Source organism: Bos taurus, chromosome 9 (assembly GCF_002263795.3).
Source record: "Bos taurus isolate L1 Dominette 01449 registration number 42190680 breed Hereford chromosome 9, ARS-UCD2.0, whole genome shotgun sequence".
NCBI lineage: Eukaryota > Metazoa > Chordata > Mammalia > Artiodactyla > Bovidae > Bos > Bos taurus.
This window is the reverse complement of record NC_037336.1, coordinates 41,037,069-41,061,301: the sequence shown is the minus strand read 5'-3', so window position 1 is coordinate 41,061,301 and position 24,233 is coordinate 41,037,069. Positions and strand designations below refer to the sequence as shown.

At 39.9% G+C, this 24,233-nt stretch overlaps 1 protein-coding gene across 6 annotated transcripts in view; it reads left to right on the top strand.

Annotated features, from left to right (window-relative positions):
* Positions 1 to 24,233, top strand: part of CEP57L1 (centrosomal protein 57 like 1) — an 85,371-nt gene that overhangs the window by 7,556 nt on the left and 53,582 nt on the right. For 2 of the 6 annotated variants that reach the window (XM_059889694.1, XM_059889693.1), the window contains exon 2: positions 7,840 to 7,909. The exons of the other annotated variants lie outside the window; for them this stretch is intronic. The gene's annotated coding sequence lies outside the window, so the exon portion shown is untranslated. The remainder of the gene's footprint in view (positions 1 to 7,839; positions 7,910 to 24,233) is intronic. 6 annotated transcript variants of the gene reach the window in all.

Below are 24,233 nucleotides of genomic sequence, written 5' to 3'. Positions count from 1 at the left end.
AGAATTGACTCAAATGTGTTCTTTTTTATAACTGAGTAAAATTCCATTGTGTTTATGTACCACAACTTCCTTATCCATTCATCTGTCAATGGACAAGACATCTAGGTTGCTTCCATGTCGTAGCTATTGTGAACAGTGCTGCAATGAACATTGAGGTACATGTGTCTCTCTCAATTCTGGTTTTCTCGGTGTATATGCTGAGCAATGGGATTGTTGGGTTGTATGGCATTTCTGTTTCCAGTGTTATAAGGAATCTCCACACTGTTCTCCATAGTGGCTGTACCAGTTTGAATTCCCACCAACAGTGTAAGAGGTTCCCTTTTCTCTACACCCTCTCCAGCATTTACTATTTGTAGACTTTTTGATGGTGGCCATTCTGACCAGCATGAGATGATACCTCATAGTGGTTTTGATTTGCATTTCTTTAATAATGAGTGATGTTGAGCATCTTTTCATGTGTTTGTTAGCCATCTGTATGTCTTCTTTGGAGAAATGTCTGTTTAGTTCTTTGGCCCACTTTTTGATTGGGTTGTTCATTTTTCTAGTATTGAGCTGCATGAGCTGCTTGTATATTTTGGAGATTAATTCTTTGTCAGTTGTTTTGTTTGCTATTATTTTCTCCCATTCTGAAAGCTGCCTTTTCACCTTGCTTATCATTTCCTTTCTTGTGCAAAAGCTTTTAAGTTTAATTAGGTTCCATTTGTTTATTTTTGTTTTTATTTCCATTACTCTGGGAGGTGGTTCATAGAGGATCTTGCTGTGATTTATGTCAGAGAGTATAATGCCTATGTTTTCCTCTAAGAGTTTTATAGTTTCTGGTCTTACATTTAGATCTTTAATCCATTTTGTGTTTATTTTGTGTATGTTGTTAGTGTTCTAGTTTCATTCTTTTACATGTGGTTGACCAGTTTTCCTAGCACCACTTGTTAAAGAGATTGTCTTTTCTCCATTGTATATTTTTGCCTCCTTTGTCAAAGATAAGGTGTCCATAGGTGCATGGATTTATCTCTGGGCTTTATACAAGGCTCCTAAGTCTTGTGCACTTACAAACACAGTCTTGGTAAGTGCACCAGAGTTTGTGAGATACATATACACACTTGACTGATGAATTTATTAGGATGCCAAATTATTGATGTACTTTGAGATATTTGTCAAGTAGATAGCATACTGATTCTCTGAGTAAGGGGTTTTCTCTGTAGGAAAATTATGTGAGAAATCACCAGGTTGCTTAGGAGCTTAGAATCGGAACAAAGGAAATTAGATATATGTTGTGGTCACTTGGTAACATTAAGCTATGAGAACCTCTACAGCAGAACTTAAGATTGCCTCCAGTTTTTGCCTCTCTAGGCTGCTTTTTCCATTCTTTGACAACTCTTCTTTTTGATGAAAACATTCTGTCTTTAAATATATTGAAACATTTATATTGTAACCTAGTCTCTAGTCTTGGAGCCATTCTGTCTGTATAAGCCAACTTTGCATATATCTGCTCTGGTCCGTTATGTACGGATTGATAGTTTAGCCTTCAGAGGGTAATCTTATTTCTAAGTTTTCATAGGCCCCATGTTTCATATGGGGATACATTTTGAGCTCAGCAGTGAGGTCTGAGCTAGAGATGTATATTTGGAAATTATTAGAATATTTTGTTTTATTTTGCTTTTAACCTACCATGTCTATGTGCTTCTGTGTTTCAGGCACTCTCTTAAATGCTTTGCACATATATTATTTTACCCTTGCATAGCTTAAAAAAAAATGCTAGAGTTGATCCAAAGCTTACTCATAACCATTGTGTTTCAGTTTCAGTTCAGTGGCTCAGTCATGTCCAACTCTTTGTGACCCCATGAATCGCAGCTCGTCAGGCCTCCCTGTCCATCACCAACTCCCGGAGTTCACTCAGACTCACGTCCATCGAGTCCGTTATGCCATCCAGCCATCTCATCCTCTGTCGTCCCCTTCTCCTCCTGCCCCCAATCCCTCCCAGCGTCAGAATCTTTTCCAGTGAGTCAACTCTTTGCATGAGGTGGCCAAAGTACTGGAGTTTCAGCTTTAACATTATTCCTTCCAAAGAAACCCAGGGCTGATCTCCTTCAGAATGGACTGGCTAGATCTCCTTGCAGTCCAAGGGGCTCTCAAGAGTCTTCTCCAACACCACAGTTCAAAAGCATCAGTTCCGTGTTATACTCTAACCATGGGAACAACTCAATTGGCTATGGTGAAAATGTAGAATAAGAGCCAGGATAGTCTGAAACTGGGCTTCCCAGGTGGCTCAGTTGTAAAGAATCTGCCTGCCAATGCAGGAGACACAGGAGACATGGGCTCAATCCCTGACTCTTCCTTGGAGGAGGAAATGGCAAACCATTCCAGTATTCATAGACAGACTACAATCCATGGGGTTGCAAGGAGTCAGACATGACTGAGCATGACACAAGCATGAGTGAGAGTCTGAAACTCACCAGAGAAGAAAGAGAATAACCCAGAAATGGGCAACCAGGAATTTGCAAATTTCAAGAAGAAATGACTAGTCAACTTGTAGAATGCTACTAACATTTCTAGAGAGCTAAAATTACTGAATGGTTTGACAGTAGGTTTCCCTAGTGGCTCACACGGTAGAGCATGTCTGCAATGCAGGAGACCCGGGTTCAATTCCTGGGTTGGGAAGATCCCCTGGAGAAGGAAATGGCAGCCCACTCCAGTATTCTTGCCTGGAAAATCCCATGGACCGCAGAGCCTGATAGGCTACTGTCCATGGGGTCGCAAAGAGTTGGACACGACTGAGCGACTTCACTTTCACTTTGACAGTAGGCAGTCTCTGTTATCCTGCAGTGTATGCATCTGGCATATATTCCCATATCAGTATTGAATTATTAATATTCAATATTGAGCTCAAGAAATATTGAGCTTCCCTGGTGGCTCAGGGCTAAAGAATCTGCCTGAAATGCAGCAGACACAGGAGATGCGGATTCAGTCCCTGGCTCAGGAAGATTGCCTGGAGAAGGAAATGGCAACCCACTCCGGTATTCTTGCATAGAAAATCCCTTAGGGTCGCAAAGAGTTGGACGTGACTGAGCACGCACGCATGCTGAATTGAGATAAAGATTGACTGACTTAGGATGGCCTATAGTATAAAACCATAGCAGCTCTCTGAATATAGGAGAGTCTCTCCTAAAGGACTGACGTTTCTCTTATTCAGCTCTTCCAAAAATGTAGGTTCCAGATCAGGAAACCACAGCTTGGGTAAAATGATTTAACTAGGTGGGGATAGGTAACCCTGGATCCTTCTGGGCTTCTCTTTCATAGGTTTAGTCTTTAAGGAGGGGTTATGGTAAGCATGGATTCTTATTTACCAGTTGTGGGTAGATCAGGAACTATCATAGAATAGGGCCTAAAAGCCCCAGAGAGAAAAATCCTAACTTTTAAGATTCACTGCCTGATTTCTGTTTTGATGTCTGTGTTTTCTTCTAGTTTATTATCTTCTGGCCTTGGTAAAGTTTTATTTAAATATTGTAACTTTATCTTTGCTGTATCAAGATATATAAGGGAGTCATAATTATAGATCTAACAAGGCACGAGCATTATAAGGGGAGCAACACTCTTCTCCCAACAAAGCCAGTGAGGAGGGACAGTGATAATGAGATCTCCAAGGGGAAAGTCAATATTGAAGACAAGAACTGGAGCTCATGGATTTAACTCATAAATTGCCCTTCTGTGTGTAGAGATTCTTCTTTCATTGTCAACCTTAGATCTCAGTTTTATTTATTAAAGAAAGCAATGCCATTTTCCTTCATCAGTTACATCAGTGACCTTTTTCATTGTTGGGGAATGGAAAAATGAAAGCCCAGTATTTGCATTCATTTGTTCAGTTGACGAGGATTCGATCCCTGGATGGGGAAGATCCCCTGGAGAAGGAAATGGCAACCCACTCCGGTATTCTTGCCTGGAAAATCCCATGAACAGAGGAGCCTGGTGGGCTATAGTCCATGGAGTCGAAAAGAGTCAACATGACTTAGTGACTAAACAGCACTTCAGTATTTATTGAAAACCTAGTATGGCCACACTCTATGTTTGGCAATGAGTATACAGCAGCATAGGCTTTCCTGATAGCTCAGCTGGTAAAAAATCCACCTGCAACGCAGGAGATCCCGGTTCGATTCCTGGGTTGGGAAGATCCCCTGGAGAAGGGATAGGCTACTCACTCCAGTATTCTTGGGTTTCCCTGATGGCTCAGTCCAGAGAGTTGAAATAACTTTCCCCATAACACACAGCTAATAAATGGCAGGCCCAGAATTGGAATCCATACCTATCTGCCTCCTGATAAAGAACTTAGTGGTAACTTTTTTCTCGTTGCAGATTTTTTTCTTTTCTTTTTTTTGGTCCTAAGTGTAGAGCTCAAATACCAAATTGAGCTCAGATGTTCATTCAGCCTTCCCTGAAGAAAAGCTTTCTACTTTCTTGAGGTGCCACCTCATCAGTTCCAGTTGTTTAGCCTCTTCTTTACAGTTATGCTTAAAATGAAAGAATCATAACTTAAGCTGAATTCTTTATCCTTTGTACCCTTATTGTGTTTAATATCTCACTGTCAGAAAGCCTCAAGGGTCTTAACTTTTAATAGTAGCCCAGCTCAAGCTTTAACAGGGCTGAATTAACAACTCCTGATATCCATCACAGTGCAGTTTTTGAATTTTATCCATAAAAACAGATCGCAGCTGTGGCCTGAGCTCTTCTTTTTGTGTGTAATTTTTGGCAAGTCTCTTGGTCTTTCTGGGCCTCAGAGACATTGGCTGTAAAATGAGGGGAGATGGACTATATATTTTTTTCTTTTTTTCTTAACAAAGTCCATAATTTGCATTAGGGTTCACACTTGTACATGTTATGGATTTTGACGAATGCATAATGTCATTTATCTGTCATTGCAGTATCATATAGAATAGTTTCACTGCCCTAAAAATTCCCTGTGCTCCAATCTTTTCACACTTCCCTCTCTCTCCTTGAATAATCAGCCTGCAGTGCAGGAGACCTGGGTTCAATCCCTGGCTTGGGTAGATCCCCTGGTAGAAGGGAATGGCAACCCACTACAGTATTCTTGCCTGGAGAATCCCATGGACTGAGGAGCCTGGTGGGCTACAGTCCATAGGGTTGCAAAGAGTCGGGCATGACTGAACGACTAACACTTTCTCCCTCCCTGAACCCCTGGCAACCACTGATCTTTATACTATCTGTATAGCTTTGCTGTTTCAAAATGTCATGTGGTTGGAATCATACAGTATGTAGCTTTTTCAAACTGGCTTCTTTCACTTAGCAAATATACTACATTTAAAGCTCCTCCATGTTTTTTTCATGGCTTGATAGCTTGTTTATTTTTATCACTGAATAATATTTCATTGTGTGGTTGTAGTTTATCTATTTGCCTGTTGAAGGACATCTTAGTTGCTTCTAGTTTTTGTCAGTCATGAGTAAAGATGCTGTGAACATTCTGTGCAGGTTTTTGTGGACATAAGTTTTCACTTGGGCAGGTTTTTTTGTGGATATAAGTTTTTATTTGGATAAATAGGAGCATGATTGCTAGATTATATGGTAATCTTAACGGTTGTTATTTTTGTTCAGTCACTAAGTCATTTTTGACTCTTTGAAACCCCATGGACTGCAGCATGCCAGGTTTCCCTGTCCTTTACTATCTCCTGGAGTTTGTTCAAACTCATGTCCATTGCATAGGTGATGCCATTCAACCATCTCATCCTCTGTTGTTCCTTCTTCTGCCCTCAATCTTTCTCAGCATCAGGGTCTTTTCCAATGAATTGGCTCTTTGCATCAGGTGGCCAAAGTATTGGAACTTCAGCTCTAGCATCAGTCCTTCTGGTGAATATTCAGGGTTTATTTCCTTTAGCATTGACTGGTTTGATCTCCTTGCTGTCCAAGGAACTCTCAAGAGTCTTCTCCAGCACCACAATTCAAAAAGTCAGTTCTTTGGTTCTAAGGCTTTTTTATGGTCCTATTCTCACCAAAGCCTTTGACTGTGTGGATCACAACAAACTGCGGAAAATTCTGAAAGAGATGGGAATACCAGACCACCTAATCTGCCTCTTGAGAAATTTGTATGCAGGTCAGGAAGCAACAGTTAGAACTGGACATGGAACAACAGACTGGTTCCAAATAGGAAAAGGAGTTCGTCAAGGCTGTGTATTGTCACCCTGTTTATTTAACTTATATGCAGAGTACATCATGAGAAACGCTGGACTGGAAGAAGCACAAGCTGGAATCAAGATTGCCGGGAGAAATATCAATAACCTCAGATATGCAGATGACACCACCCTTATGGCACAAAGTGAAGAGGAACTCAAAAGCCTCTTGATGAAAGTGAAAGTGGAGAGTGAAAAAGTTGTCTTAAAGCTCAACATTCAGAAAACGAAGATCATGGCATCCGGTCCCATCACTTCATGGGAAATAGATGGGGAAACAGTGGAAACAGTGTCAGACTTTATTTTTCTGGGCTCCAAAATCACTGCAGATGGTGACTGCAGCCATGAAATTAAAAGACGCTTACTCCTTGGAAGGAAAGTTATGACCAACCTAGATAGCATATTCAAAAGCAGAGACATTACTTTGCCAACAAAGGTCCGTCTAGTCAAGGCTATGGTTTTTCCTGTGGTCATGTATGGATGTGAGTTGGACTGTGAAGAAGGCTGAGCGCCGAAGAATTGATGCTTTTGAACTGTGGTGCTGAAGAAGACTCTTGAGAGTCCCTTGGACTGCAAGGAGATCCAACCAGTCCATTCTGAAGGAGATCAGCCCTGGGATTTCTTTGGAAGGAATGATGCTAAAGCTAAAACTCCAGTACTTTGGCCACCTCATGCGAAGAGTTGACTCATTGGAAAAGACTCTGATGCTGGGAGGGATTGGGGGCAAGAGGAGAAGGGGACGACAGAGGATGAGATGGCTGGATGGCATCACTGACTCGATGGACGTGAGTCTGAGTGAACTCTGGGAGTTGGTGATGGACAGGGAGGCCTGGTGTGCTGCAATTCATGGGGTCGCAAAGAGTCGGACACGACTGAGCGACTGATCTGATCTGATCTGATTCTCACATCCGTACATGACAACTGGAAAAGACCATAGCTTTGACTATATAGATATTTGTTGGCAAAATGATGTCTCTGCTTTTTAATATGCTTTCTAGGTATGTCATATCTTTTCTTCCAAGGAGCAAGTGTTTTTTAATTTCATGGCTGAAGTCACTATCTGGAGTGATTTTGGAGCCCAAGAAAATAAAATTTGTTACTGTTTCCCCTTTTCTCCCATCTTTTTGCCATGAAGCGATGGGACTGGATGCCATGATCTTAGCTTTTGAATATTGAGTTTTAAGCCAGTGGTTTCACTCTCCTCTTTTCACCTTCAACAGGAGGTTCTTTAGTTCCTCTTTGCTTTCTGCCTTAGAGTAGTATCATCTGAGGTTGTTGATATTTCTACCAGCAATCTTGATTCCAGCTTGTGCTTCATCCAGCCTGGCATCTTGCATGATGTACTCTGCACATAAGTTAAACAAGCAGGGTGACAATATACAGCCTTGAAGTACTCCTTTTCCCAGTTTTGAACCAGTCAGTTGCTCTATGTCCAGTTCTAACTGTTGCTTCTGGACCTGCATACAGGTTTATCAAGAGACAGGTAAGGTGGTCTGATACTCCCATCTCTTTAAGAATTTTCCAGATTGTTATGATCCACAGAGTTAAAGGTTTTAGTGTAGTCAGTGGAGCAGGTATAGATGTTTTTCTGGAATTCCCCCCCTTTTTTTCACTCTATGATCCAGTGGTTGTTGGCAATTTAATCTCTGGTTCCTCTGCCTTTTCTTAGATCCAGCTTGTACATCTGGGAGTTCTCGATACTGCTTAAGCCTAGCCTGAAGGATTTTGAGCATTTACTTGTGAGTATGTAAAACGAGCACAATTGTATGGTAGTTTGAATGTTCTTTGGCATTGCCTTTCTTTAGGATTGGAATGAAAACTGACCTTTTCCAGTCTTGTGGCCACTGCTGAGTTTTCCAAATTTGCTGGCATGTTGAGTGCAGCCTTTTTACAGCATCATCTTTTAGGATTTGGTATAGCTTAGCTGGAATTCCATCACGTGAACCAGCTTTGTTTGTAGTAACGGTTCCTGAGGCCCACTTGACATCACACTCCAGGATATCTAGCTCTAGGCCACACCATGATCACTTATGGTTAGCTTTGTAATAATTTCCCAGCTATTTTCCAAAGTGACTCTTCGATTTTGCATTCCCCCAGCAATGAATGAGAGTTCGTCTTCCTTTACATCCTTCTCAGCGTTTGGTGTTTGTCATTGTTTTGGATTTTAGCCATTCTAGTAGGTAAATAACGATATCTCATTTTAATTTGCAATTCCCTAGTGAAATATGATATTGAGCATTTTTTAATATGCTCATTTGCCACCTGTATATCTTCTTGGTGAAGTGTCTGTTCAGGTCTTTTTAAAGATTAGTGTTAAAACTGATTGGTTTGGTTTTTTGTTGTTGAGTTTTAGGAGTTCTTTGTATATTTTGGACACAAGTTCTATATCAGATATGTTTCTCAAATACTTTCTCCCAGTCTGTGGCTCATCTTTTCATTGTCTTGCCAGTGTCTTTTGCAAAGCAGAAGTTTTTAATTTTAATAGAGGCAAACATGTCAGTTTTTCTTTCATGGATTATGCCTTTGGTGTTGTATCTAAAAAGTCATTGCCAAACTCAAAGTCACCTAGGTTTTCTCCTGTGTTACCCTCTAGAAGTTTTATAGCTTTGTGTTTTGTGCTACAGGTTTATGTTTCGAGGTAGAGTGTTTTTGGTGAAAGATTTAAGAGTCAGACACAACTGAGCAACTTTTTTTTTCTTACAAGATCTGTGTCTGATGCACTTATATTTTTATTAATAAAGTTCCTTCTGATCTGAAATTATTCATTTTGATCAATAATATTAAAAGGTGACAGAAATTTAGAAAGAACAAATCATATGCTGAATCTTTACCACTATGTAAGTTTTGTTCTTCCAAAGTGTTCCTTGAGCAAGAGACTTGAAGTCAACCCAAAGATGGGGTCAGGGAGAGCTTTATCTGGAACAATCAGGAGACTGGACTAACAGCTCCATTTCAGTACTCTACTGTTATATATTGTTAAGCTGGCTGAGTGGTATATGTGCAGATTGTTTGGAAAGACTGCCTACAATTAGGAATATTTTGCTTCAATCAAAACCCCCTGTTATTTGTTCATATTGAGATTTCTTTGCAACTTTGCCTAGTTGTCGTTGTTTAGTTGCTAAGTTTTGCAACTCCATGGACTATAGCCTGCCAGGCTCCTCTGTCACTGGGATACTGGAGTGTGTTAAGGGTGAAAAGAACATAATTCAAATCAGTCTTGTTTTAAACATATCTTCTCCAGGGGATTTTCCCAACACAGGAATCATACCTATGTCTCCTGCATTGGCAGGTGGATTCTTTACCATTGAGCCACCAGGGAAGCCCTTGCCTAGTCATATAGGCTTGCAAAAGCCCACCTGTGGTTTCTCTCCAGTATTTTCACCTTTTTATACTGTGAAATATTGAAGCCGTCTGAACCTTAAATATTATCTCTCTATATTTTGACTGACTTCAGTTTATGTTTTTAAAGGAAATTTTCCTAATCATCTATCATTTAGTAACATAAATAGATTTACTTCCAAATACTAGGTGTTTTTTTTTTTTTTAATTTTGGCTTGTAGAAAAATAGTTTATCAACCATTTATTTAGTATGTGTGTACCTTGGTGTGTATGTGTGTGTGTTGTCCAGATGGATCATAAAGGTTTTTAAATTTTGAATCTTTAGATTTTATTTTTAAGGTGTCTGTAACAAAATTGATTTGAATTGTTCCTTTAACAAGACTGATTTGAATTATGTTCTTTTCACCCTTAAAACACCTATTTCCTAAAACATTATCATACATACTATTCTTAGAAAAGCATTTCTTTTTCTTTTTTGTGTTATTTTGTTCCTATTTTTCAAGAATGAATGAACCACTTAAATCAGATTTACTATTTTAGTAAATTTTTCCCTTTTAGTATTTTTCTCTAGTTCATCTGATGTTACCAAATTTACTATGCAGTATGCATGCGTGCTTAGTTGTGTCTGACTCTTTGTGACCCTTTGAACTGTAGCCCACCAGACTTCTCTGTCCATAGGGTTTTCCAGGCAAGAACACTGGAGTGAGTTTCCACTTCTTTCTCCAAAGGATCTTCCTGACCCACAGATTGAGCACGCATGTCCTGCATTGGCAGACAGGTTCTTTACCCACTGAGCCATTGGAAAGCCTACCGAATTTACTGCAATATGTTTTAAGTGTCTAAATCGCCTGTATTTCTGGCATACTTTAATAGATTTTTTAAAATTATGGTTTTTTAAAAATCTATATTCACTTTGCCCTTAATGAAATATTTGTGAATCAACTCACTAGGCAGCTACACACAATTTATGACAAATTTTATAAACAAATTTCAATGCTGGTTTCATTTTTTTTTCTATTCTTGTTTTCCTTATCCACATATTTTATGTGAATATATACATATATAGAGATAAGCTATTAAAAGTTTGTGTCATTTAAAAGCTAAATATTTCAAACAAAAAATAAGAATAGCATAATATTAATAAAACCCTTTCACCTAGCTCCTGGAATGAAAAATTTGTTAACATTTGGTTTCATTTGCTTGTTGCTTGCCTCATCTATTTATTTATTTTCTTTTTTTATTTAAGTATAGTTGATGAACAATATTATATGTTACAGGTGTACTGTATAGTGATTCATATTTTTGATGGTTATACTCCATTAACTATTATAAAATATTGGCTATATTTCCCATGTTGTACAATATATCTTTGTAGTTTATTTTATACATAATAGGTTTACCTCTTAATCCTCTATCTTGATATTCCCCCATTCCCTCTCCCCGCTAGTAACCACTATTTTGTTCTCTGTATCTTGAAGCTGTTTATTTTTTCTTACATTCACTAGTTGTAATTTTTAGATTTCACATGTAAGTAATATCATACAATACTTGTTTTTCTCTTGAGATACATGCATCTTTTTGAATTAGTGCTTTTGTTTTATTTTTTTCAGATATATATGATGTATATATATATTTCAGATATAGGAATATGCAGTACTATTTTTAGTTTTTTGAGACACCTCCATACTGTTTTCCTTAGTGGTTACACCAATTTACATTCCTATAAACAGTGTATGAGGGTTCCTTTTTCTCCATATCCTCATCAACACTTGTTTTTTGTGTTCTTTTAGTTGATAGCCATTCCGACAACTGTGAGGTAATATCTCATTATGGTTTTGATTTGCATTTCCCTGATGATTAGCTATGCTGAACGTCTTCCTTTTTGGAAAAATATCTGTTCATTCTTCTGCCCATTTTTTAATGGAGTTGTTTGTTTGGTGTTGAGTTGTATGAGCTGTTCATATGTGTTGGATATTATTGGTCATATCATTTGCAGATATTTTCTCCCTTTCAGTAGGCTGTCTTTTCATTTTGTCAGTGATTTCCTTTGCTGTGCAAAAGCCAAATACAATTTAAGGTTAAATCCTGATTTCAGAGTAGTAGGATATATGCATTACATATATTAATAAATGTTTATAAATTATTAGATGTGTTTCATTTTATGTATTTCTACATTAATTGAATCACTGCAACAAATATTTACTGAATTACTATCTTATAATAGGTCAGTGGATAATAGAAAAATAAAATGTCTCTGCTCTTAAGGAACTATAAAGGAAGGCTGCTGCTGCTGCTAAGTCGCTTCAGTTGTGTCCGACTCCTAGCAACCCCCTAGACAGCAGCCCATCAGGCTTCCCCGTCCCTGGGATTCTCCAGGCAAGAATACTGGAGTGGGTTGCCATTTCATTCTCCAATGCATGAAAGTGAAAAGTGAAAGTGAAGTCGCTCAGTCATGTCCAACTCCTAGCGACCCCATGGACTGCAGCCTACCAGGCTCCTGCATCCATGGGATTTTCCAGGCAAGAGTACTGGAGTGGGTTGCCATTGCCTTCTCCATAAAGGAAGGCAGGTATGTCCAAATCTTGCTAAAGTTTCTTCAGTTCAGTTCAGTCACTCAGTCATGTCTGACTCTTTGCGACCCCATGAATTGCAGCACGCCAGGCCTCCCTGTCCATCACCAACTCCCAGAGTTCACTCAAACTGACGTCCAAATTACACAAACTATAATTAACAAGTGTGTTAAAGATAATGCTAAATTAATGACAATTGATGGGTTTTTTAAAGTTGAAAATCACCAATTAAACCATCTATTGTTAATTTTTTTATTCTTTCATTGTTAGAGGCAGTTGGGGGCTTGGTGGGTAGGAGGGAAAAATGGAAGGAAATATTTATTTTTGAGTATATGTGTGTGCTTTTTTTTAAAGGCGAGAATAGAATTTACTTAAAAGATATATTTTTCTCCGTTGTTATCTTCATAGTGGTATATTTGAAGAGAAAATAGTTCTGTTAGATAAAATGTTTGTTTTCTTTGGAAAAGAATTTGGAAATTGAATTATACTCAGTCAGACATGTTTGTGTGTGGATTTATACAAAGGCAAAGTGTTAACCTTAAGCTCGCATCTTTCTGCTCTCAACAGTTGTATTAGTTACTGCCCCCTCCATTATCAGTGTGTGTACTCAGGGAGTACAAACTTATTTTAATATTGGCTCAAATAAATAACATTAGGAAAATAAATCTGTTAATATTATTTGTGATCTGAGGACAAATATAGAGAAAATTAGATCCTCTATGATTTATTGAAAGCAGTACAGAAACAGAAAGGGCACCATATTTAGAGTCTGGAGACCTGATTTGAATACTGTTTTTACCATTTATTAGACAAGTCAGTATCTTGCTTTTTTCTTCATGTGTTAAAAAATAACTGTAATAAAAGTAGTGCCACTTTTTAAACTTGTTAGAACAAGATTTGATGTGTAAAGGCTTTGTAAATTATTATAAATACTTTTCAAGTATTGCTTGATAATTTTTAGATTTTTGCCTTTTAGTACAGATATGAAGAATATGCTATAAAAGACTATAAATATTCTGCAGAATTGAGTTTAGCAGTTTCAATTTATCTGTATTTATGAGTCCATGCAGTCGCAGAGAGTTAGATACGACTGAATAACAATATGAGCTTTACTGTGAGTACACGCTCAGTCATCTGACTTTTTGCGACCTCATGGACTGTAGGCGCACCAACCTCCCCTGTCCATGGAATTTTCCATGCAAGAATACTGGAGTGGGTTTGCCATTTCCTACTCTAGGGGATCTTCCTGACCCAGGGATTGAACCCATGTCTCTTGCAGCTCTTGGGATTTCCCAGGGACTTCCCAGGTGATTTCCAAGGGGCTTCCTAGATGGCACAGTGGGAAGGAATCCTCCTGCCTCATTGTAGTTTTGATTTGCATTTCTCTGATAATGAGTGATATTGAACATCTTTTCATGTGTTTAGTAGCCATCTGTAAGTCTTCTCTGGAGAAATGTCCATTTAGGTCTTCTGCCCACTTTTTTGATTGAGTTGTTTTTCTGGTATTGAACTACATGAGCTGCTTGTTTATTCTAGAGATTAATTCTTTGTCAGGTGTTTCCTTTGCTGTTATTTTCTACCATTCTGAGGGTTGTCTTTTCACCTTGCTTATAGTTTTCTTCATTGTGCAAAAGCTTTTAAGTTTAATTAGGTTCCATTTGTTTATTTTTGTTTTTATTTCCATTACTCTGGGAGGTGGGTCCTATAGAGGATCTTGCTGTGATTTATGTCAGAGAGTGTTCTGCCTGTGTCTTTCTCTAAGACTTAGTTTTTATAGTTTCTGGTCTACATTTAGGTCTTTAATCCATTCTGAGTTTATTTTCATGTATGGTGTTAGAAAGTGTTCTAACTTCATTCTTTTACACATAGTTGACCAATTTTCCTAGCACCACTTGAAGCGACTGTCTTTTCTCCATTGTTTATTTTTGCCTCCTTTGTCAAAGATAAGATGCCCATGGGTATGTGGATTTATTTCTTGGCTTTCTATCTTGTTCCATTGGTCTGTATTTCTGTTTTTGTGCTGGTACCATACTGTCTTGATGACTGAAGCTTTGTAGTACAGTCTGAAGTCAGGAAGGTTGATTCCTACAGTTCCCCTCATCTTTCTCGAAGTTGCTTTGGCTATTTGGGGTCTTTTGTGTTTCCATACAAATTGTAAAACTATTTGCTCTAGTTCTGTGAAAAATACTGTTGGTAGTTTGAAAGCAGTTGCATTGAATCTATAGATTGCTTTGGGTAGTATAGTCATTATCACTATGTTGATTCTTCCAATCCAAGAGCATGTTGTATCTCTCCATCTATTTGTGTCACCTTTGATTTCTTTCATTAGTGTCTTCTATAGGAATCCTCTCACACCAGTCAGAATGGTCATCATCAAAAAATCTACAAAGAATAAATGCTGGAAAGAGTGCTGTTGGTGGGAATGCAGAATGATACAAAAACTATGGAGAACAGTATGGAGATTACTTTAAAAAGCTAGGAATAAAACTACTGTATGATCTAGCAGTCCCACTACTGGGCATATAACCTGAAAAAACCAGAATTGAAAAAGACACAGGTTCCCCAGTGTTCACTGTAGCACCATTTACAATAGCTAGGACATGAAAGGAACCTAGATATCCATCAGCAGATGAATCGATAAGAAACTTGTGGTACATATACACAATGGAATATTCAGTTCAGTTCGATTTAGTCGCTCAGTCATGTCCGACTCTTTGCGACCCCATGGACTGCAGCACACCAGGCCTCCCTGTCCATCACCAACTCCCAGAGCTTGCTCAAACTCATGTCCATTGAGTCAGTGATGCCATCCAACCATCTCATCCTCTGTTGTCCCCTTCTCCTCCTGACTTCAATTTTTCCCAGCATCAGGGTCTTTTCCAGTGAGTCAGTTCTTTGCATCAGGTGGCTAAAGTACTGGAGTTTCAGCTTCAGCATCAGTCCTGAGTTAATAGGACTGAGTTCGTTTAGGATGAACTGGTTGGATCTCCTTGCTTTCCAGGGAACTCTCAAGAGTCTTCTCCAACACCACAGTTCAAAAGCATCAGTTGTTCAGCGCTCAGCCTTCTTTATAGTCCAACTCTCACATCCATACATGACTACTGGAAAAGCCATAGCTTTGATTAGATACTATGTCTAGTTGTGTTGGTAAAACTAGTTGGTAAATCTAGTTTTGTTGGTAAAACTGTTGGTTTACCTTTCTTGGTAAAGTAATGTCTCTGCTTTTTAATATGCTATCTAGGTTGGTCATAATTTTTCTTCCAAGGAGCAAGCGTCTTTTAACTTCATGGCTACAGTCATCATCTGCAGTGATTTTGGAGACCAGAAAAATAAAGTCTCTCACTGTTTCCACTGTTTCCCCATCTACTTGCCATGTAGTGATGGGACCGGATGCCATGATCTTCGTTTTCTGAATGTTGAGTTTTAAGCCAACTTTCCTCTTTCACTTTCATCAAGGGGCTCTTTAGTTCTCCTTTGCTTTCTGCCATAAGGGTGTTGTCATCTGCATATCTGAGGTTATTGATATTTCTCCCGGCAGTCTTGATTCCAGCTTGTGCTTAATCCAGTCCAGCATTTCTCATGATGTACTCTGCATATAAAGTAATCAGCCGGGTGACAATATACAGCCTTGATGTACTCCTTTTCCGATTTGGAACCAGTCGGTTGTTCCATGTCCAATTCTAACTGTTGCTTCCTGACCTGCATACAGATTTCTCAAGAGGCAAGGTAAGGTGGTCTGGTATTCCCATCTCTTGAGGAATTTTCCGCAGTTTGTTGTGATCCACACAGTCAAAGACTTTGGCATAGTCAATAAAGCAGAAATAGATATTTTTTCCGGAATTCTCTCACTTTTTCAATGATCCAATGGATGTTGGCAATTTGACTTCTGGTTCTTCTGCCTTTTCTAAATCCAGCTTGAATGTCTGGAAGTTCACGGTTCATGTACTGTTGAAGCCTGGGTTGGAGAATTTTGACCCTTACTTTGCTGCCGTATGAGATGAGTGCAATTGTGCAATAGTTTGAGCATTCTTTGGCATTGCCTTTCTTTGGGATTGGAATGAAAACTGACCTTTTCCAGTCCTGTGACCACTGCTGAGTTCTCCAAATTTGCTAGCCTATTGAATGTAGCACTTTCACAGCATCATCTTTTAGGATTTGAAATAGCTCAACTGGAATTCCATCACCTCCACTAGCTTTGTTCATAGTGATACTTCCAAAGGCCCACTTGACTTCACATTCCAGGATGTCTGGCTCTAGGTGTGTGATCACACCTTCATGATTACCTGGATCATGAAGATCTTTTTTGTATAGTTTTTCTGTGTATTGTTGCCACCTCTTCTTAATGTTGTTTGCTGTGTTAGGTCCATACCATTTCTGTCCTTTATTGTGGCAAAATGGCTGTCTGAGGAGGCCTTATAAATAGCTGTGAAAAGAAGAGAAGCAAAAAGCAAAGGAGAAGAGGAATGATATAAACATCTGAATGCAGAGTTCCAAAGAATAGCAAGAAGAGATGAGAAAGCCTTCCTCAGTGATCAATGCAAAGAAATAGAGGCAAACAACAGAATGGAAAAGACTAGAGATCTCTTCAAGAAAATTAGAGATACCAAGGGAACATTTCATGCAAAGATGGGCTCAATAAAGGACAGAAATGGTATGGGCCTAACAGAAGCAGAAGATATTAAGAAGAGGTGGCAAGAATACACAGAAGAACTGTACAAAAAAGATCTTCATAACCAAGATAATCACGATGGTGTGATCACTCACCTAGAGCCAGACATCCTGGAATGTGAAGTCAAGTGGGCCTTAGAAAGCATCACTATGAACAAAGCTAGTGGAGGTGATAGAATTCCAGTGGAGCTATTTCAAATCCTGAAAGAGGATGCTGTGAAAGTGCTGCAGTCAATATGCCAGCAAATTTGGAAAACTCAGCAGTGGTCACAGGACTGGAAAAGGGCAGTTTTCATTCCAATCCCAAAGAAAGGCAATGCCAAAGAATGCTCAAACTACCGCACAGTTGCACTCATCTCACACACTAGTAAAGTAATGCTTAAAATTCTCCAAGCCAGGCTTCAGCAATTCGTGAACCGTGAACTTCCATATGTTCAAGCTGGTTTTAGAAAAGGCAGAGGAACCAGAGATCAAATTACCAACATCCGCTGGATCATCGAAAAAGCAAGAGAGTTCCAAAAAAACATCTATTTCTGCTTTATTGACTACGCCAAAGCGTTTGTGTGGATCACAATAAACTATAGAAAATTCTGAAAGAGCTGGGAACACCAGACCACCTGACCTGCCTTTTGAGAAACCTATATGCAGGTCAGGAAGCAATAGTTAGAACTGGACATGGAACAACAGACTGGTTCCAAATCGGAAAAGGAGTACATCGAGGTTGTGTATTGTCACCCTGCTTCTTAACTTTTATGCAGAGTACATCATGAGAAACGCTGGACTGGAAGAAACACAAGCTGGAATCAAGATTGCCGGGAGAAATATCAGTAACCTCAGATATGCAGATGACACCACCCTTATGGCAGAAAGTGAAGAGGAACTCAAAAGCCTCTTGATGAAAGTGAAAGTGGAGAGTGAAAAAGTTGTCTTAAAGCTCAACATTCAGAAAACGAAGATCATGGCATCCGGTCCCATCACTTCATGGGAAATAGATGGGGAAACAGTGGAAACAGTGTCAGACTTTATTTTTCTGGGCTCCAAAATCACTGCAGATGGTGACTGAAGCCATGAAATTAAAAGACACTTACTCCATGGTAGGAAAGTTATGACCAACCTAGATAGCATATTCAAAAGCAGAGACAGTACTTTGCCAACAAAGGTCCGTCTAGTCAAGGCTATGGTTTTTCCTGTGGTCATGTATGGATGTGAGAGTTGGACTGTGAAGAAGGCTGAGCGCCGAAGAATTGATGCTTTTGAACTGTGGTGTTGGAGAAGACTCTTGAGAGTCCCTTGGACTGCAAGGAGATCCAACCAGTCCATTCTGAAGGAGATCAGCCCTGGGATTTCTTTGGAAGGAATGATGCTAAAGCTGAAACTCCAGTACTTTGGCCACCTCATGCAAAGAGTTGACTCATTGGAAAAGACTCTGATGCTGGGAGGGGTTGGGGGCAGGAGGAGAAGGGGACGACAGAAGATGAGATGGCTGGATGGCATCACTGACTCGATGGACGTGAGTCTGAGTGAACTCCGGGAGTTGGTGATGGACAGGGAGGCCTGGCATGCTGCGATTCATGGGGTTGCAAAGAGTCAGACACGACTGAGTGACTGAACTGAACTGAATTCTACATATGTATAGTTTCTATTTTTTTTATTAATCTGATTTGTCGTAAAGTTTTAATAAGAAGCTAATAGAAACTTTGCCTAAAATAGAATATTATAAATTGGAGAAATAGTCTCAAGACATGGTGAGAATTGTGAACTGTAAGACTTTGTCTCAGTCTAAGCAACAGTAACCTCTTCATCTAAAATAACCCCAGGCAATTTGACAGTGTGTATCAGAAGCATCAAACTGTCTTTAACTTAATACTATTTTCTAGACTGTATCTTAATGAAAAAAAAAAAGGTAGTTTACATAAATATTTATCTACTGCTACTAAAAAAATATACTTTAAATGAATATTTAATGATACAAGAAAATATTTATCATATATTATTAAGTAGAAAGGCAGTTTGCATAAACATTTTATATTACGCAATCTGCATTTAGAATCAAACCCCATACCCTCCAGAGATGCTTGGAGAGCTCAAACAAAACCTTATGCACACCAGAACCCAGAGACCACACAGAGACTGAGCCAGACCTGCCTTTGAGTGTTTGACTGTCTCCTGCGGAGGCATGGGTCAGCAGTGGCTTGCCACGGAGACAGGAACTCTGGCTGCAGCAGACCTGGGACACTCAGCGTGTGGCATAAGTCCTCTTGGAGGAGGTTGCGATTAGTCCCACCATAGAGCCACCAAGCAGCTGCAGAACACCACCAGCCACCCATAAGCTGCAGAACAATTATACCAAATAAATTCTCACACTGTTAAGAAAGTTCTAGGACCCACAACAGATTTCTCAACCTGGGGATCTGGCAAAGGGACTGAGAACCCCTAGGGAGTTTGACTTTGGAGGTCAGTGGGATTTGACTACAGAACTTCCACAGAGCTGGGGAAATGGACTCTTGGAGGGCACAAACAAAACCTTGGGTGTACCATGAGAAAGGAGCAATGTCCTCACAAGAGACTGAGCCAGACTTGCCTGTGAGTGTCCAGGAATCTCCAGCGGAGGCATGAGGCAACACTGGCCTGCTGTGGGGTCAGAGGCACTGAATATAACAGTGTGGGCATAAGTCCTTTTGAAGGAGGTCACCATTACTGTCATTACCCCTACCATAGTTTGGCCTCAGGCCAGATTACAGGGAGGGAACACAGTCTCCCCAACAACAGAAAATTGGATTAAAGATTTACTGAGCATGGTCCTGCCCATCAGAACAAGACCCAGATTCCCCACAGTCAGTCTCTCCCATCAGGAAGCTTCCACAAGCCTCTTATCCTTATCCATCAGAGAGCAGACAGAATGAAAACCACAATCTCAGAGAACTAACCAAAGTGATCATCACGTGGATCACAGCCTTTCTAACTCATTGAAACTATGAGCCATGCTGTGTAGGGCCACCCAAGACTGACAGGTCATGGTGGAGAGTTCTGACAAAACATGGTCCACTGGAGAAGGGAATGGCAAACAACTTCGGTATTCTTGCCTTGAGAACCCCATGAACAGTATGAAAAGGCAAAAAGATATGACACTGAAAGATGAACTCCCCAGGTCAGTAGGTGCCCAATATGCTACTGGAGAAGAGTGGAGAAATAACTCTAGAAAGAATGAAAATACAGAGGCAAAACAAAAACAATGCCCAGTTGTGGATGTGACTGGTGATGGAAGTAAAGTTCGATACTGTAAAGAACAATTGCCTAGAAACCTGGAATGCTGGGTCCTTGAATCAAGGTAAATTGGAAGTGGTCAACAGGAGACGGCAAGTCAACATCGACATTTTAGGAATCAGTGAACTAAAATGAACCAGAATGGGTGAGTTTAATTAAGATGACCATTATATCCACTACTATGAGCAAGAATCCCTTAGAAGAAATGGGTAGCCCTCATAGTCAACCAAAGAACCCAAAATGCAGTACTTGGGTGCAATCTCTGTTCGTTTCCAAGGCAAACCATTCAATATCAAAGTAATCCAAGTCTATGCCACAACCACTAATGCCAAAGAAGCTGAACAGTTCTATGAAGACCTACAAGACCTTCTAGAACTAACACCAAAAAGAGATGTCCTTTTATCATAGGGGACTGGAATGCAAAAGTAGGAAGTCAAGAGATACCTGGAGTGACAGGCAAGTTTGGCCTTGGAGTACAAAATGAAGCAGGGCAAAGGTTCACTGAGTTTTGCCAAGAGAATGCACTGGTCATAGTAAACACCCTCTTCCAACAACACAAAAAACAGCTCTATAAGTGGACGTCACCAGATGCTCAATACTGAAATCAAGTTGATTATATTCTTTGTAGCCAAAGATGGAGAAGCTCTATACAGTCGCAGAAATGAGACAGGAAGCTGACTGTGTCTCAAATCATGAACTCTTTATTACCAAATTCAGACTTAAATTGAAGAAAGTGGAGAAGACCACTTGACCATTCAGGTATGACCTAAATCAAACCCCTTACATTTATGCAATGGAAGTAACAAATAGATTCAAGGGATTAGATCTGATAGACAGTGCCTGAAGAACTATGGAAGGAGGTTCATGATATTGTACAGGAGGTGGTGATTAAAACCATCCCCAAGAAAAAGAAATGCAAAAAGGCAAAAGGGTTGTCTGAGGAGGACTTACAAATAGCTGAGAAAAGAAGAGAAGCAAAAGGCAAAGAAGAAAAGGAAAGGTGTACCCATCTGAATGCAGACTTCCAAAGAATAGCAAGGAGAGATAAGAAAGCCTTCCTCAGTGATCATTGCAAAGAAATAGAGGGATACAATAGAATGGAAAAGACTAGAGATCTCTTCAAGAAAAAATATGAAGGGAACATTTCATGCAAAGATGGGTACAATAAAGGACAGAAATGGCATGGACCTAACAGAAGCAGAAGACATTAAGAAGAGGTGGCAACAATACAGAGAAGAACTATACAAAAAAGATCTTCATGACCCAGATAACCACGATGGTGTGATAACTCACCAAAGCCAGACATCTTGGAGTGTGAAGTCAAGTGGACCTTAGGAAGCATCACTACGAACAAAGCTAGTGTAAGTGATGGAATTCGAATTGAGCTATTTCAAATCCTAAAAGATGATGCTGTGAAAGTGCTGCACTCAGTATGCCAGCAAATTTGGAAAACTCAGCAGTGGTCACAGGACTGGAAAATGTCAGTTTTCATTCCAATCCCAAAGAAGGGCAATGCCAAAGAATATTCAAACTGGTGCACAATTGCACTCATCTGACATACTGGCAAAGTAATGCTCAAAATTCTCCAAGTGAGGCTTCAACAGTACATGAACTGAGAACTTCCAGTTGTTCAAGCTTGATTAAGAAAAGGCAGAGGAACCAGAGATCAAATTGCCAACATCTGTTGGATCATCTAAAAAGCAAGAGAGTTCCAGAAAAACATCTGCTTTATTAGCTACACCAAAGCCTTTGACTGTATGGATAACAACAAACTGTGGAAAATTCTTAAAGAGATAGGAATACCAGACCACCTGACCTGCCTCCTGAGAAACCAGAATGCACGTCAAGAAGCAACAGTTAGAACTGGACAAGGAACAACAGTCTGGTTTCAAATAGGAAAAGGAGTACATCAAGGCTGTATATTGTTACCCAGATGATTTACCTTATATGCAGAGTATGTCATGCGAAATGCCAGGCTGGATGAAGCACAAGCTGGTATCAAGATTGCTGGGAGAAAGATCAGTAACCTCAAAAATGCAGATGACACCACCCTTATGGCAGAAAGCAAAGAAAAACTAAAGAGCCTCTTGATGAAAGTGAAAGAGGAGAGTGAAAAAGTTGGCTTAAAACTCAACATTCAGAAAACTAAGATCATGGCATCTGATTCCATCACTTCATGGCAAATAGATGGCAAAACAATGGAAACAGAGACTTTATTTTCTTGGGTTCCAAAATCACCAAAGATGGTGATTGCAGCCATGAAATTCAAAAACGCTCCTTGGAAGAAAAGTTATGACCAACCTAGACAGCATATTAAAAAAGCAGAGACACTACTTTGCCGACAAAGGTTTGTCTAGTCAAAGCTAATGTTTTTCCAGTAGTCATGTATGGATGTGAGAGTTGGACTATAAAGCTGAGCAGCAAAGAATTGATGCTTTTGAACTGTGGAGTTGGAGAAGGCTCTTGAGAGTCCCTTGGACTGCAAGGAGATCCAACCAGTCCATCCTAAAGGAAATCAATCCTGAATATTCATTTGAAGGACTGATGCTTGAAGCCAATCTCCACTACTTTGGCCACCTGATGAGAAGAACTGTCTCATTAGAAAAGACCCAGATGCTGAAAGATTGGAGTCAGGAGGAGAAGGGGACAACAGAGGAGGAGATGGTTGGATTGCATCACCAATTCTACGGACATGAGTTTGAGCAAGCTCTGGGAATTGGTGATGGACAGGAAAGCCTGGTGGCAAACTGCAGTCCATGGGGTCTCAAAGTGTAGGACACAACTGAGCAACTGAACTGACTGAACTTTGGTTAAAATAATAAAAACTGATTTGATAGATACCAAAGAAGGTGAAAGTCGCTCAGTTGTGTTCAACTTTTTGAGACCCCCTTGGACTGTTGCCCACCAGGCTTCTCTGTCCATGGAATTCTCCAGACAAGAATACTGGATGGGTTGCCATTTCCTTCTCCAGGGGATTTTCTCAACCCAAGGATCAAATTCAGGTCTCCTGCAATGCAGGCAGGTTCTTTACTGTCTGAGCTACTGTAGATAGCAAAGTGAAAGTGAAGTCGCTCAGTCGTGTCCAACTCTTTGCAACCCCATGGACTGTAGTCCATCATGCTCCGCCGTCCGTGGGATTGTCCAGGCAAGAATACTGGAGTGGGTTGCTGTTTCCTTCTCCAGGAGATCTTCCCAACACAGGGATCGAACCCAGGACTCCCGCCTTGCAGGCAGATGCTTTACCATCTGAGCCACCAGGGAAGCGGCAGAAGGAGAGGGTGGGACAAATTGAGAGAGTAGCATTGAAACATATACATTGCTGCTACTGCTGCTGCTAAGTCGCTTCAGTTGTGTCTGACCCTGTGCGACCCCATAGACGGCAGCTCACCAGGCTCCCCCGTCCCTGGGATTCTCCAGGCAAGAACACTGGAGTGGGCTGCCATTTCCTTCTCCAAAATGATATATAAATACCTTAACAGTCTTAGACTGCTAGAGTTTATAGTGATTGTTATTTTCTTCTGTGACTTCCAAATTTTGTAGAATGAGCATGTATTACTCTTGTAATCAGGGGGATAAAACAGTTTATTGTTTTTGGTTTTTTGTCAAACCTCTTTCGAAATACTCTAATCTCTCAGCTAGCATAGTATCATGGATTTATATATAATGTAATTATAAGAAGTTGTTAGCTATATTCATGTACATAAGAATGATATTATTAATTATTGAACTTATCATTGCAGATACTCTTGGCTGTGCCTTTTGGTTTTGCTGTGCTGCACCACTTGTATATCTTTCAGTGAAATCTAGTTTGCAGCCAATAGGAAGTTTTTAGTTCAAAGATGAAAGTTAGTCATGTTAAAGGAAATTGAGTCTGTCTTAGAGCTCATTTGAGTTGGACTGGCACACCTGGTCAGTTACCACAATGAAAGCAGCATTGGAGGGTCAACCCCATGTTTTGTGGGACGCCAGCTTAGTACTTCCTTTCGTGGAAGGGAAGGGACAAGGGAAGTACTTCCCTTGTCTGACGAAGGGTCTTGGGTAATTAAATGAAGATGTAAGCGATGCTGTGTACAGCTACCCAAAATGGATAGATCTATATAGTGAAGAGTTCTGACAAAATGTGGTCCACTAGAGGAGAAAATGGCAAACCACTCCAGTATTCTTGCCAGGAGAACCCCATGAACAGTATGAAAAGGCAAAAAGGGCCTGGTGTGCAGCAATC